General features: G+C 41.3%; 1 protein-coding gene across 1 annotated transcript in view; it reads left to right on the top strand.

Moving 5' to 3' along the window:
• LOC114313143 (uncharacterized) overlaps positions 1–15206 on the top strand; it is a 31763-nt gene extending 16557 nt beyond the window's left edge. The window contains exon 5 of the transcript XR_014336242.1: positions 14591–15206. The gene's annotated coding sequence lies outside the window, so the exon portion shown is untranslated. The remainder of the gene's footprint in view (positions 1–14590) is intronic.
• Positions 15207–16624: the final 1418 nt, after the last annotated feature.

Raw genomic sequence — 16624 nt, 5'->3', positions numbered from 1 at the left:
CACCCAGTCCCAAATATGCAACCTTATGGACCAAGAGGACAGCAGGCACAAGTTTGCCCACCAAACCCTGTGTTTGTCCCTCCAGTAGTGGTTCAGCAGGCACAAAATTTGGTTCTTAGAGACCAGATTGCTGATATTGTTAGGGAGATATGTGGACCAATGGCTCGGGGGGTCCAGACTCCTATATACAGAAAACCATACCCAGAATGGGTAGACAGGGTACATGAATACCCAAGAGCATTCAGAATACCAGATTTACTCTATTTTATAGAACTGGAAATCAGTCAACTGTAGAGCATATTGCTAGATTTGCTGCTCAATGCGGTGAATTTACTAATCATGATTATATGAAACTGAGATTATTTCCAAATTCTCTGACTGGAGGAGCATTTGTATGGTACATCAACCTTACACCTGGGTCCATTCAAAATTGGCAACGGATGGAAGAGGCATTCCATGCCCAATTCTTCCAATCAGAGCCAGAAGTTTCCATGGCAGACTTGGCTAGATTGAGTCAAAGGCCTGAGGAAAAGGCTACTCAGTTTATTGCCAGATTTAAAAGGGCTCGGAATAAATGTAGAGTCATTCTCCCAGAGCCAGAGTTTGTAAGATTGGCTCAAAACGGCTTAGAGTTCAGGCTTCGAAAGAAGTTTGATTTAACTGAGTTCAGGGATTTGGTCGAATTAACCTATAAGGTGTCTAGATATGAAGCATTATTAGAAGAAGAATAAGATCGAAATAATGCCTCGTATAAGACATATTATAGAGATCCCAATTATGAAATCGATGCAGCAGAGATTGTGGGCAAAGAACCTGTAATTTGTGAAGCATTGATTCATAAAGACACCACCATCGACCAGCAGTTTAAAAAGAAAGATTTCCACAGAAAGTATTCTTTCGATCTGGCAAAAGCAGATGACATTTTTGACCATCTGCTTGCACCCAATTTCCTTAAGTTACCAAAGGGAGTAAAACTGCCATCTCCAGATGAACTTAAAGGAAAAATATATTGTAAATGGCATAACTCTTGGTCTCACTCGACTAAAAACTGCATTGTTTTTCGAGACAGGATCCAGGAGCAGATTCGGAAAGGAAGTCTGAAACTCCCAACCAAAACAGAAAAGATCATGGAGATTGATAGTAACCCGTTTCCAGAAGTTGGAGAAGGCACAGCTAATGTGGTTGTACCAAACTTCCAGAATCTATCTCTGCAAGAGTTGGAAGAGGTCAACGTGCAAATGCATACTGCCAACCAGACAACTGCTAAGAAGGAGACTAGAAACCCACCAGCTATTGGACAAGGTTTCTCACATCAGAAGGAGCAATCTGACGAAGAAGCACTAGATGACAATTCCTTGGAAGCAGCTGTAATGCAGATGATGTGTCCCAGGTGCAGACTGAGTCATAAATGGTTGAGGGGACTTCCAATTGATGGAAAGCAATACTACAGAGATGTTCAAAGACATTCTAAGCCAACCAATGCTTACAACAAAAGGCCGTATCTGGGTAGTGATAGGCAGCGACCATCAAGGGTTGAACCGGCAGTGGACAGAATGCATGCTAAAGGCAAGAGGTCCTTGTATGAGTCTAGACCACCTAACTACTACAGAGTAGAAAGCAACCATTCTGAAAGAAGATTGGGGAAGAGTTCAGGTTACGGGATTAAAGCCAGGGATTGGCCTCCTAGACTAACCTCATGCAGAACTGAAAGTGGCCACTTTCATCAAAGGCCAGAAACAGACTCGAGACATGAAGTCAGGAACAAGCATCTACCTTCACAGCCAGTTTCGAAGGCGGTTTTGAAGGTAGAAAGAAACAGTTCCACATCTGGATCAGTAGGTTCGTGGGTGCCTGGAGTCCCGGACTGGTTTGTAATGCAAAACAAACCTAGGGAAGTGCTTGCTTATGGAGATGTTGTAAACCAAGGCAGGATGATCAAGCCTCCTATGGTGGCTCCGAATAACTGGGTGCTGCTTAAACACCCAAAGACGAGGGAACCAGACATGGTCCCAGTTATCTCAAGATCACAGAGGAAAAAAATTCAGCGCAGGTACACCCAGTACCAGAAAGATCTGAAGGAAAGTGGAGAAAATTCTTCACCAGTCAAAACGGAAAGAAGGAAGAACCCAAAGTCAGACCATGCTCCAAAGCCGGTTCCACAGAGCAAAGTGGTCTGCAGCCGAGAACAATTGGCTAAGGTTCATTCTGAACTAAAGGCCAGAGAGAAGGAAAGTCTAACAGGGTTGGAGAAAGCTTTGATGGAGAGTGGTAGCGAAATGGAAGAAGATGTTGACGTAAGCCAGAAGAAAGAAATGGTGGAAGAAGAAATGTTCGAGGCCTTCATGGCTGAGCAAACATTTCTGGTTGAAAAGCCAGTTGAGGAAAATCATTCGAAGGGACCCGTTAGCAATGAAATACCGGAATGCATCATGCAGGATGTTTCTGAGGAAGTCGACCAAAGTGACCAAGAGGGGAAACAGGTGCAGCCAACCATCCAGTTTGGTTCGTTTCCCCCAGTGTCAGTGAACATGGTACACATACTACCACAGGAATTCCAAGCTGGAGATGAGAATCAAGAGGGGCAGGAAGCTGATCCAATTCAGGTCTCTAGTGAAGATTCACAAGCAAGTATGGTGCAAGATAATTTCGAAATGGTTACCCCGATGGAAGCTGAATATGAAAGCGAGGAAGTGGTAAGCATTAACCTCTCGTATCCATTTGAATATCCCTCGAATTCCATGACACAGCATGTTAAGCCTTTGTACATTAAGGCCTTCTTCGATGGAGTTCAGTTAAACCGAGTTTTGGTGGATAATGGAGCGGCGGTGAACTTATTACCGAAATCTTCTTTGAAGAAATTAGGGAAAAGGAATCCCAGGTTGATCCCAACTAGTACAACCATCGCTGGTTTTGCTGGAGACAAGCAGATAGCTCAGGGGATTCTACCCATTAATTTGAGTGTGGGAACCAGGGATTGCATGACAGCATTCTTCGTAATCGACAGTAATGCTAAATATAATGCTTTACTTGGAAGGGATTGGATCCACACTAACAAATGTGTGCCTTCTTCTTTGCATCAGAAAATCATGATGGCTTTAGGCAATGGAGAGACAGAGGAAATCGATGCAGATCCTCAACCCTTCATAGCCTGTGCAGACTTTGCGGAGGCTAAATTGTATATTGAGGGAGTGACACCGCTCAGTATACTGATAAAATATGACGGTTCAGCCGAAGTGACGGCTGATGAGGAAGTGACACACTTGAAGCACTTAGTCCAAGAAAGTGCTGATAAAGAGGTCGTTCTAAAGGATGACAATGATGCCTGGTTATAGGCAAAGAAGTGAAAGGCAAGAAGCCACATCCTTGGCTCTGATTAAATTCTCAACATTGAATGTAGAAGCTATAGTCCAGAGAGTACAGGAGCAAGAAAGAGAGGCCATGATACTCGGTTGCAAGCAGAAACAGCAACAGGTCAGAATTTTGACCCTTGGGAAATATTGTGCATTGGACATTGAGACAAAAGTCCAGGAGATACAGGAGGAGGATGCCTTATGGACAGATTTTGTCTATGAGGAGGAGGGCAAGGATGTTGAACTAAAGAACCTAGGAGCAGAACAAAGCAAGAAGGCTACTTCGAAGGTTGAAGAAATCAAGGAAGAAGCTTTGGTAAGTCCTCAGGCACAAGACCCTTTAGAAGAAGTAAATCTAGGGGAAGGTTCTGTACAACAGCCCACTTATATAAGTGCTTGTTTGAATGCTCTGGACAGAAACCAGCTATTGGTTGTTCTGAAGAAATACAAAGATTGCTTTGCATGGTCTTATAATGAACTACCAGGATTGGATAGGTCATTAGTGGAACATAGGCTTCCCATGAAGCCTAATTTCAAGCCTTACAAGCAGAAACCAAGGAGGATGAGTCCAGAAGTAATTCAGAAGGTCAAGGAAGAGATCCTTAGACTCCTCAAGGCAGGTTTTATTAGAACAGCCAGGTATGTCGAGTGGCTATCTAATATTGTGCCTGTAGTCAAAAAGAATGGCAAAATGAGGGTATGTATCGATTTCAGAAACATAAATCTGGCAACTCCCAAAGATGAGTACCCTATGCCTATAGTGGACTTGCTGGTAGACAGTTCAGCAGGTCACCAAGTCTTGTCAATGATGGATGGGCATTCCGGCTATAATCAAATCTGCATTGCAGAGGAAGATATCCACAAGACAGCATTCAGATGTGCTGGGAATATTGGCACCTTTGAATGGGTTAAAATGCCATTTGGTCTAAAGAATGCTGGAGCTACATATCAAAGAGCCATGAACACTATCTTTCATGACCTCATTGGAGGGTATTTGGAATGTTATATTGATGACATTGTGGTTAAATCCCAATCCATGGAAGAGCACCTGTTTCACTTAGAAGCAGCCTTTGAAAGAATGAGAAGGTTCAAATTAAAGCTCAACCCTCTTAAATGTGCCTTTGGCGTATCATCTGGAAACTTCTTGGGTTATGTGGTACACAAGAAAGGAATACAGATTGACCAGAACAAAACCAAAGCCATCATTGCAGCCAGGCCTCCATCAAGTAAGAAAGAATTGCAGAAGTTCCTTGGACAGGTTAACTTTCTTCGAAGGTTTATTTCTAACACTGCAGGAAAAACTAAAGTATTTTCTTCCTTGTTAAGGCTGAAAGCTGAAGAAGAATTCGTGTGGTCAGCAGAGCATCAAATTGCTTTCGAAGGTATCAAAGCCTACTTGGCTAACCCTCCAGTGCTGATGCCACCAAAGGGGAACAAGCCCTTGAAGTTGTACATAGCTGCAGCAGAGGATTCATTGGGAGCTTTCTTAGCCCAAGACAACGAAGAAGGCAAGGAGCAAGCTATTTATTACCTTAGTAGGTTTTTAAATTCTTGTGAATGTAAATATTCAGCTGTTGAAAAGTTGTGTCTTGCTTTGTATTTTGCTGCAATAAAATTAAGATATTATCTTTTGCCTACAACTGTCTTGGTAATTGCAACCACAGATTTGGTTAAATATATGTTATCTAGACCAATGTTGAGGGGAAGAATTGGCAAGTGGATACTTGCCTTATCAGAATTTCATCTAGAATATGTCCCTCAAAGGGCAGTAAATTGGCAGGTTTTAGCCGATTTCTTGGCAGATCATCCATCTCAAACAGAGAGCCAGGAGATAATGGAGCTTGGTATGGCTAATGTTGAGCCATGGCAGATGTGGTTTGATGGGTCGAAAGCCAATGGTTTAATTGGAATTGGTGTTGTAATAAGATCTCCACAAGGGGTAGAAACCACACATGGTTTCAGAGTAGATGAAGCCACTTGTTCTAATAATCAGGCTGAGTATGAAGCTTTAATAGTAGGATTAGAAATCCTTATTGGGCTACAAGTACATGCAGTTGACATATTTGGAGACTCTCAATTGGTGGTTAATCAAGTGAAAGGGATTTTCAAGTGTCAAAGCATAAGTATTTTGCCATATTATGTTGCTGCATTACATTTGCTTTCTCAGTTTCAAATAGCAAATGTAACCCATGTTCCAAGATTCTTGAACATTAGAGCTAATGATGTAGCTCAAAAGGCTTCGAACTTCAAGAGAAAGGATAATTCTCAAAGGGACATAAGTCAGACAACATACCAGAAATTAATACAACCTTTGAATAAAAGGAATATGGTCTTGGAAGCCAACCATAATGACTTACAAGAACAAGATTGGAGGTATCCAATAATGCAATATTTAGCTGGTCCATCTTCGAAGGCCAGCAGGAAGGTCAAATTGCAGTCCATGCAATATATGATATATGGTAATGCTCTTTACAAAAGAGGGGGAGATGGCTTATTGCTGGAGTGTTTGGGCCCAAAAGAAGCATTAACAGCCATGGCTGAGGTTCATGAAGGCATCTGTGGCGCTCATCAGCCTGGTGTAAAGATGAGATGGTTGCTTCGAAGGCATTCTTATTATTGGCCAACCATTCTTAAGGACTGCATCGAATATGCAAAAGGTTGCCAAGCATGCCAAAAACATGGCGCAATAAGGCATGTGCCCATAACTGACTTACATGCAGTAGTGAAGCCTTGGCCATTCAAAGGATGGGCCATGGATATGATTGGCAAAATACACCCACCTTCTTCGAAACATCATTGTTTCATTCTGGTGGCCACTGATTACTTCACTAAGTGGGTTGAAGCCAAGCCATATAAGGCTGTAGATCAAACAGAGGTCATTGGGTTCATTAAAGACTTGATCCATAGATTTGGCATCCCACAAACCATAACTATAGACAATGGGACTGTGTTTGATGGGAAGATGGTGAGATCTTTTGTGGCAGAATTTGGAATTAGTCTTGTTAATTCCACACCTTATTATGCACAAGCCAATGGTCAAGCTGAATCATCCAATAAATCCTTGAAAAAAGGTATACAAAAGGTTGTGGAAGATAATCCTAGGGATTGGCACAACCTTTTGTTAGATGTTTTGTGGGCTTACAGAACTTCCCCAAGATCAAGCACAGGAATTACTCCTTATGCCTTAGTATATGGGCATGATGCAGTGTTACCTGTGGAAATTAATATTAAATCTTTGAGGGTAAAATGCCAAGATCAGTTAGATCCCGAGCAATACCATCAAAGCATGTGCCTGGAGTTAGAAGGCATAGATGAAGCCAGAATCCTAGCTTTGAATAGCATTCTTTTACAGAAGAAGAAAGCAGCCAAGAATTACAACAAGAAAGTTAAACACATTGGCTTTGATGAAGGTGATTTGGTATGGAAAACAATACTCCCAATAGGAATTAAAAGCCATAAGTTTGGCAAATGGTCACCTAACTGGGAAGGGTCATATCAAATTCATAGAGTTTTGCCTTTTGGAGCATATCATTTAAGAAATTTAAATGGTTATGTACATCCCAAAAAGATTAATGGCAGGTATCTGAAACCTTATTTTCCAACCATTTGGGAAACACAAGGAATAGGATAATACAAAAACACAAGGCTATTCGAATGATGCACAAGATTTGTTCTTTTATAAAGAATTAAATACGTTGTGCCACAGATTGGCCCAGAAATCATTACAATGTCTTAATTGTTTTTGTACAGTAGACTTTCTATTGCTAAGTAATGAAAATAATTGGATAGCTGCAGCCATGTCTCCTTTTCGATCAGTCAACTCTTGATTGGTGATGTGCAATTTGGTATCGGTTCGAACCAAGGCCTGGTTTACTGCAGCTAGCTCCTCTTCAAGTTGGGCTTTCTTCTCCAGCAGCTGGATTCGAAATTGAGAAGCAGAAGAGTGCTGTTCCTTGAGATCTGATACTTCAGTATGCACTTGAGAAACAAAACTCTGATCTTTAGCCAGTTTCTCGTCTGCAGCCTTAGCAGCATGACAAATGCTGAGGTAGAAGTCAACAGTAGCTGCTGCCTGAGATAGATAACTTGAAACTTTCATGCCGGACTGCTCAGCGATTTTGCAACATTGAAGGAACCCATCTCTGATTATTGGCCTTTGCAGAGCCTCGAAGGGAATTCTTGAGAAAGAAATTAGCAGTTCTAGGCATGTGCCCGTATCTATCAAAGGTGCAGAAGGCTTGCTGCTAGAGGAAGAACTCTCAAAAATTTCCAGCAAGGAGTCAGCCAAGACTAATGGCTCAGCTTCGGCATTAAATGATGAAGAGGTAGAGGGTGTGTCGGAGAAACTAGCCAGTTTGGCTTCGAAAATGTCTACCTCATCCATAGACATGAGGGGTGCAGAAAGTGTTGTGGTGAAAAGCACAGAGGACTGCATGGGAACAGGAGAAATAGGTGGAGCATTTCTGGCAGCCTCTATGGTCTTAACCACCAATGAATCAAGTGAAGAGGGGCTGGAAGTGGGTAAAGATGATGAACCAAGAGTTGGGGAACTATCAGCACCCTCTGAAGGAGAATCAACTGCCATGTGAGATGAAGTAGCAGTAGGAGGAAGAGCGAGGATCGAAGAAGCAAACTGAGGCAGATCAAGAGTCAAGAAAGGGAGGTATGGCTCTAAGCCAAGGAAAAGAGATGCAGGGATACTTGGACTCGGAAAAGATGTATTGAATATAGGCTTAGGAAGTGGGAGCATGATTTGAATGGTTTTCACGCGTTGCATCTGGTCAACTTCAACTGAAATTGGGGAAGGTCTCGCTGGAAAGATGAATGCAGTGGTCGTTGCTGCAAAAAGAAGAAAATGTGAGGTAATGTCAAGTCTCAGTCTTGAAGATTCGACAAGAAAAGAATAAAGGCATGAAGAAAATTACTTGTTCCAGTGTATAGTTCAATAGTCTGTTGTTCTATTGTCATTTCCTTTGGTAATGCATCAACGACAACGACCTTCTCTCTTAGGAATTGTTGCTGCTGCCTCCCCTCAGCCCTTTCAAGGACAACTATGGCTTTGGAATATTCTTGTTCTACAGCCTTATGGATGGGGTCTTCAAACGAGCCAGTAGCTAAAGTAGTAACCTTCCTCCTCTTTTCTATTACTTGGGCAATTGTCTCAGAATCAGAATCTTCAGTAAAATCGGAAGGAGAAACAGTAATTTTTCTTCTTCTCCTTTTCCTTTGAATTGGTATCATTCGCTCCTCCATTGTCTTCTCGACCTCTTTAGGTTGGGGTCCAGACTCTTCAAAAATGAGCTCCTCCTCTACCTTCTTAGCGGTCGTCTCCTCTTGAGCCAATTGAGGTACTCTTTTGCTTCTTTTCAAGGGAGACTCCTGTTCTTGATCTTCTTCTTCTTCTTCTGTCTCTGGAAGCTCAGTTTTTTCCTTTTCTAGCTCAAGGAGTCTCTTCTTCTTTTGTTGTTGACCACCTTCATAGAAGAAGGATTAGAGATAAGATAGCAAGCATTATGTGGGGAGGTTAGAGAAAAGGAAAAAGGGGTACATACTTCGGGTGACTCTGGGAGGAATTGAAGCAGCAGAAGTAAACTGAGTTGTAGCAGGTATTGTAATTAAAACAGTGGAAGAAATGACAGTCTCAGCTCCCTTGGGCTTGGGCACATCCAGCACCTCCAATAGGTTCTGAGAGGGGATAGCCAAATAAACCTCCATGTTGCTCACCTACCAATTTTGATATCTCTTCAATTCAGTACCTTGAGGAGAGAAAGGGGTGAACTCAAAACTGGCCAAATCATCCATAAACTTGAAGGTTGCCTCTTCTAACCTTGATTTTCGAACCTTCAAATCCCTCTTAGTAAGGCTCAGATTGGTGTTGCTACAGAGAGGGATTGGGACCCCTTGTGTGAGACCAAATTGTCTAGCAAATTGGGCAGGACAATAGGGCTCAGCTATACATTTATAAGCTCTAGGATTGGTGGTCCCGATGAATATCTCTCGAGGAATTAGAAGAGAAGCCCATATCTCCTTATGAATAGGTAAGGTGCAGAGCTTGTCACTTAGGAAATTATTCAACCAAGTTGGGCCAATATTGGATTCGAAGGGACGGAAGTAATGAAGAGGAGGGGTGGCTGGTAGCTGATGAAAGAAAGAAAAATAAAAGGAAAAAGTAGAGGGATAGAGTGAAGCATTGGCCAATCTTATGCCATGGGTAAAAGAAAACGGCCCAGAAAATTTGAGGCATTTGGATTGTAAGTCGGTGAAGTAGGCGAAAAGCCAAAGCTGAAGGATCCAGAATGGCCCCCCTTGGTTAGCATCTAAGGGTTTTTCACAAAAGAGAGAGCAAGCTCTATATGTATGGCCTAAGATATATGGGGCCAAGGCTACTCGTTTCCGCAAGACGAAGGCCTTGGCAAGAGGAGCAAATTCTGACATTATTCTTTGGGAAGAAGTACAGAAGAGAAATTTGCAAAGCCAGTATAACAAGAAGGAAAAGAATTCCCTATCAGTTACCGGGCCCTCTTTTTTATTCTCAGCTCTAACAAAATCACTATAAGAGGAAGTAAAAGAAGGGAGAAGGAAAGGGACTGTTAAATCAGGGAAATCTGGGGTAATGGGAGTACCAATAGGGGATACTCCTAAAAGATGGCAAATGTCAAGGACAGTGGGAGCCATCATCCCACACCTAAATTGAAAGAAATTGAAAATAGGGTTCCAAAAACATAAAGCAGCAGGAATTAGAAAAGGGTCTTCTGAGATAGTTACCCTAGATAGTCGAAGAGCATCGAGAAGGCAGAGTTCTTGAAGGTCCAGTGTCCTAGCAGGGACAACCCGGTCGTACCATTCTTGCCACTCTGGTCTCATCGTGGGCCAGCATCGGTGAGGACGATTGACTTTCCAACCTTTCCAGTCGAGACCACCCTCATACAGAAGACATTGATTCTCCAAACGAGGATATAGGGTGGGAAGCTCAGAAGGGATCTCCTTGAAAATGGGCCCAAGCACGTACTCTCGCTGCACATGGCGACGAGGGATAAAGATACGCCCATCGATGACACTTTTCTCATCACCCTTGTATTTCTCACATTCAGCATCAATAAGTCGTTTCAAAGCCACAGATGAGCTTACGCGCTCTATGGTCGGAACTTTTGATGAGGAAGAAGCCATTGATAGTGAGTTTTTTCGGAAAATATAGAAGGGAGTAGAGAGAAATGGAAATCTAAAGGGGGTTTGAATGCGTAAGCAATTCCGGAGCACAGAGTAAAAAGGTTTTAAATAACTTTTGTGTTCGGGAATATATCTCGTAAGTCGTTAAGTACTAAAACGTGCGAATACAAGGAATCTCTTTCAACGTCGATAATTTCTGGAGGGAAAAGCACATTGATGCCAGCTTCGAAGCCAAATTTTGGCGCTAAAATTTCAAACAACAACGGTTTCAAAATGCAAAAGCCGACTTCGAAGCATACTACATGCTTAAAAATGCTTGAATGCTCAAAGTATTGGTCTACTTCAAAAAGTCCAAAGACCTGTTTGAAGGTTATCAGTCAAAGTGACAACATTCGAAGCAAACCCTAGGACTCTTTAAAGAAGAGGGGCACTGTTCAAAACATCTAAAACCAATCATTGGTTTCTATATGTGCAAGAAGGAATTGCCATAGGTTGCCCTTCGAAGCCAAAGAGATCAGTTTAAAATTGATTGGCTATATCAACCATGACCATATATTGGTTACAGTTAGTGTTGAAGAGTAAAGTTGTTGAAATCGAAGCACTAAGATAATATCTGCCAGAATTGTCAATTTTACTCCAGGAATTGGAAAAAGACATGATTGGTTCCTTCTAGTGTTTCATTATTATCATTAAAAGAAAATGATTGAATATATAATTCGAAGGATGAGGTTGTCCAATTCGAAGCTCTAAATTAGTTTTAAAATATAAAAGGAAGCAGAGTCGAGCAATGGCGAGTGCAAAAGAACTTTGTTTGTATTAAAGATAAAGAGATTACATTGAATAACCCCATTTGGGTACAAACTCAAGTTCATAAAAATAAGGAATAGAATAGATAACAAGATCATGAAATTTAGTCCAACAATGGTCAATGAATTTCTGTTCTTTCTTTATTATATCTTCTATTTCTTCAAGAGTTGGCTGCATGAGCTGATGTGCTCTCACTTCATAATAGAGCTCTTCAGCCTTTATTTCAAAAGCCTCCTCCCTCAATCTTTGTTCCAATTCATCTACGATCAAATCATCCCAATATGCAGAATCTTTATTCTTGAAGTCGTCGAATTCTTCGGTGAAGTTTTCTGCTTCATACTGGGCCTGAATTCGCAGAGACGAAAGTTGATCTAAAGATTGCATGGTGACCATGGAATTCCGATGCCAATAAAGGAGCACTGGAAGTTGGTCCAAAAACAAATGAAGCTCTGCTTGGGCAAGAGGGTTGAGGACATAACCCCTAGTCAGGACATCACAAGCCCATCGAAAGTTCTTAAGAGGAATGTCATCCTCAAGAACGTTGAAGGGCAGGTGGGAGAAAGCCGCGAGCAAAAGTTGAGCTTGCTTTCGCTCGGCTGGAGAAAGGGGTGACGGAGGTTGGTAAGGTGGGAAAACTTTGTCCATTGGAAGGGCAAGCCTTAGTTTCTCCGTCCAGGACAAAGTAGGAGGAGGAGACGGAGTGGATGGTTCTGCTTCAAACAGTGAAGAAGAGGATGTAGATGCTTCAGCTTCAAAGGATGGAGAAGAAGGTGTGGATGCTTCCATTATAGGAGATGGCGCGGGAGCGGAAGGAACAAAGGCATTAATATAAGCAAGCCAGTCAGAAGAGCAGATCTTCGCCTTCTTGGCTAAGAATGATGGGTTGTACCCTTGTGCTTCTTCTGAGCGCCGGATAGCAGGCATTATCTTCGTAGGTATAGAAGATGTATACCAAGCCACAAGCAAGTTCTCCTCCAAGCTACGTCGTTGGTCAATGGGCACATAAGGATAGACCACTGAACTTCGAGCGTAGGAAGGAAATTCCAAAGGGTCAGTGAATTCAACGAAATGGTGATTGATTCGCTCCCTCAAATCACAAGTCTCAGGTGTTGACCAGTTGGTCCAGCCAGAGGCCCCAGGAGATGAAGAAGTTGTAGCTTCATCCCATGCAGAATTTTTTCCTAAATCCATGGCTGCAAATTGCTGAATCAAGGGATCGAAAGCAGTTTGTTCGAAATACAAGGAAGAATCAGAGGAAGAACTTCTTGTATCTATGGCTGTAGTTTGTCGAATCGAAGTCTTAAGGGCAATAGATTCGTGGTCCAAAGGATGATAATTTGCAAAGGCATCCATAACCTGAATATAGGAAGGTGGATAAAGGTAGCTAATGAATGCGTGGAGGTTCTTTCGAGGGGGATCAGCATTACCCAATGACTCTTCGTATGCTTGATCAGTAGAAAGGGGAGTTGGTTTAGCCATGGTCTGTTCGAATACTAAGGTGTTGGGATATCCAACAGAATCAAAAGGGAATTAATGCAAATAATCATCAAATAGGTGACGGTTATGTTTCCTGGAGATGAATTCCATACACGATCCAAAAGCGCGGGAAAAGCTTCTTGGTCCACTAATATCACCAAGTATTGGGTATATTAGTGCGGGGGGTAATGTTAGCTATATATTTTGTAAAAGCCAGTTACAATCCGACACGTGGCAGAATAAGGGTATTATTGGAAAATAATTTAAGTCTACAGTCCTGATCGTACACGTGGTGATGATAATTGGTTCTCACATGGTCTGAGCAACATTGGATCAGTAAAGAAACGCAAGGTGACGTGGTTTCAACGGTTACTCATATTCAAATTCAAATACAGGAGGGAAGCCTAACTGCAAATGGTGGCATAATAGAGCTACTTCTAAGGCAACATGATCAGCGATCATGGAGGAGCAGTTCGACGGTTCGAAGAGCAGTTCGAAGGTCATCTTTGACAAGTATAAATAGCAGAGAGACCCCCAGGAAAAAAGGACGGAACTCAGATCATACATACCAGTCTTTATTTCATATTTTACTTTCCAGTTTTACATTCCTGTACTTTCAATACCTGCACTTTACATATCTGCACTGCACTTCAATTCATAGGAGTAGTCTCAAGTAGAATCAAGTGGACTGTTGCTGTAAACCTCTTCGAGGCTGAGTTTGGACTATTGTAAGTTTTTTATTTTTATGAAATACTTCCATTGTTCTTCATATTAATTGTTATTTCTCTTAATTTCTCCTAAGTCAAGCCACCAGTAAAAGTCCTCTTCATTGAGGCTGAAAGAACTAAAACACAATCGTCTGGTAATTGGTTGGCAATCACAATTTCTGTAAGGACTGATTGATCCTTGCTGGCACGCTCACATTTACAAAAATACCCTTCGAAAAGCCAAAAAGCCAACACAAACCTAACGGCTATTATTTATTGGACCAATATGATACAATTTACTAAATTAAGGGGCAAAATCGAGTAGAATAAAGCAATGGGAACCAAATTGACACATCGTGTAAACTACAAGAACCATTTGCATAATTTACCCTAATTAAAATGAAGTTTGTTACTTGGAAAGTCTGAGGTAGGGATGGCCATGAGGTGGGTTTGGGGCGGGTTTGTCATTTCCCGCCCTCGCTCTTGTCCCGCTTTTAAACCCCACTCTCGCCCTTGCCCCCATTACGGGTGGCATTTTTCAACCCCATCATCACCCCCGTGGATACCCTACCACATTTCAAATAGCCAAAAAAAATGAAAATCATTTAAATCCTTAACCCACTAAAACAATTTTTCTTGTTTCCATATATATAAAGAGTGATTATTATTTATTTATATTAAAACAGAACCATAGACTTTTAACATTCCTTTGTTATATATAATTATATTATATATACATATATATATATATATATTATTAGTTATATCGGGTCGGGTTTGGATCGGGGAGATGATACACGTCCCCGCCCCATCTCTATTGCGGGTGATCAAAATATAATCCACTCCTGTCCCACATAAGTGTTGAGTCGGATAAAATCTATCTCATTTGGATGGGTGATTATTTAGTACTCCCGGAGTATGGACACGTGGTGTTCTATAAGGTTTTGATTGGTGGAGAGACGTAAGGGTCCATAATTTATGTTGGGAATAGGGGAATAACATGGGGCTTGGTAATTGATGATGGGCTTGGAGTATGGCCACGTAATGTTCCAGGAGTATCGAATAATTTTTCCATTTGGACAGGTATGAACGAGCCCCGAGGATCGAACTAAAATGGCAATCCTAATCTCAGGGATGGTTAGCAAAGTGGAAAGTAATATCGTCAAAAACATTTTATGCCAAGGAAGTTGGTTTCTACAAATGATCGACGTTGTTGATTTCTCAGAATTAAAGATCGAAGTCTTCAGAAATCTTACACAAATCTAAGTCATTGATAGCCATTGAAAGAACATCAATATGAAAGAGGAATTGACAAATGCAAAGAGGAGATCTTGAGATGCTTTGAATGGATTTCGAGTTTAAAGATCAACTTTCAAGAAAGTTGGTTATGCGGAGTTGGATTATCAGAATTATTCATGAAAAAGGCAGTTCAAGGAACCATCTCTTGTATCTTGGAACGCTCTTGGGAGAAGACTTAAAAACCGGGCTACCAATTGTTGAGAAAGGTAGAATTACTTCAATTAAATCAAAATTATTGGACTTGCCCATATATTACATGTCTTGATTCAGAATTCCTGCAAGTATGACAAAGGCGCTTGAGAAAATTTGAAAAATGTTTTTTGAAGGTTGACAATGAAGATGAAGGAAATTACATCATTTTAAGATGGAGCTCTGTGACTACAAAAAATAAAAATAAAAATTATTGGTGGAGGTTTGGAGTGGAAAGAAATTATGTGTGGAAAAGTATAGGATTACCCAGATGGCTGTTTGGTTTCATAACTGTTCAGTTCAGTGAAAATTGTCAAAGGTATGTGTTAGTAATGGGCGCCCATGTGGCATGACCATTAAATTTGATTTTGAATCCTTATCCAAATAGGTTTTGATTTTGAAATCAAACCTATTTAGGATAACCACTCTTGAAACAGACGTTATCAGTTTGAACTGATATAGATAGATATAATATATATTAGATATTATCTGTATCTTAACTGATATGGATAGATATTATAATATATTAAATATTTGTTATATGGTTATGGGTAATCCAAGAGAAACAACGTTGAGTCTGTTTCAACCCATACACTGACTCTCTCCCAAAAACACAACGATCAAGTCTTTGACACTGTGGTTAGTGTGGGTGATATTCAATCTGTGATATCACTCCACTGCTGGGTTGGTTCATCAAGAAGTTTCCTGGAAGCACGTGATTTATCCAAGAAGGTTCTATCATCAAGAAGGTATGATCTGATCATTTTAATCCGCTGCATATTCTGTTTTTGTTTTGATTTACATTGGTATCAGAGCCAATGATGGATATTTTCGTGCTTTCTTTTATCATGTGTATATTTATAAAAGATGTGGAGATACAAAATATTTTATTTTTATGATCATTAATGTCATTTTTAAGAGCATAAATGATTTTATTTTGGAAAAAGGAGTCCGGCAGTACAAAAATCGGAACAGTCAGCACCCTGGAAAGCGGCGCGTGGCAGTCACGCGCCACCACGCCGAAGCCACGCGCGCCCACACGCTTCCACGCGCCTACACGCGCCGGATGCCATGCTGACGCGCCTGCACGCGCTATCACGCGCGCGTCGGCGGTGCTGTCCACGCACGCGCGCCGTCCGCGCCCGCACGCGCGCCGCGTGCTGGAGCCGCGCGCCGAGCCGAGGCTGAGCCGCGCACCGAGCCGATCCTTGAGCCGACTTGCGCTGAGCGGCGCCGAGCCGAGCCGAGCCGTTTTTCCGCGCTGGCTTGGCTCTAAGGCTCTGTTTGTTTGTTTTTTAATTCTGAATTGCGTTAATTGGCCATAATTTATTCGTTATAGCTTTGTTTTAAGCATGGTTGGTACCCTTAGACTCAGAATTAATTTTTCTATATTATGTAAAATTTTGAAAATTTTACAAAAATATGTAATATTTTTCCTGTGTTAATAATGCATTTTTTTTTTGCTTTAAAATGCATCTGGTGTTGCATGATTAATTTTCTGGGGTTGAAATTTTTATTGTGGACTTCTGAAATGTTTTAATATCTACTGGTAATATTGTCTCATTTTATCAGTTTCTGGATTTTTTATTTCTAATTTTATGTGTATTTATTAGTCATTTAAAATTCCAG

Source organism: Camellia sinensis, chromosome 7 (genome assembly GCF_055761805.1).
Source record: "Camellia sinensis isolate YWXY chromosome 7, ASM5576180v1, whole genome shotgun sequence".
NCBI classification, from domain to species: Eukaryota; Viridiplantae; Streptophyta; class Magnoliopsida; order Ericales; family Theaceae; genus Camellia; species Camellia sinensis.
Note: the sequence above shows the minus strand (reverse complement) of the source record. Positions and strands in the feature narration are given on the sequence as shown.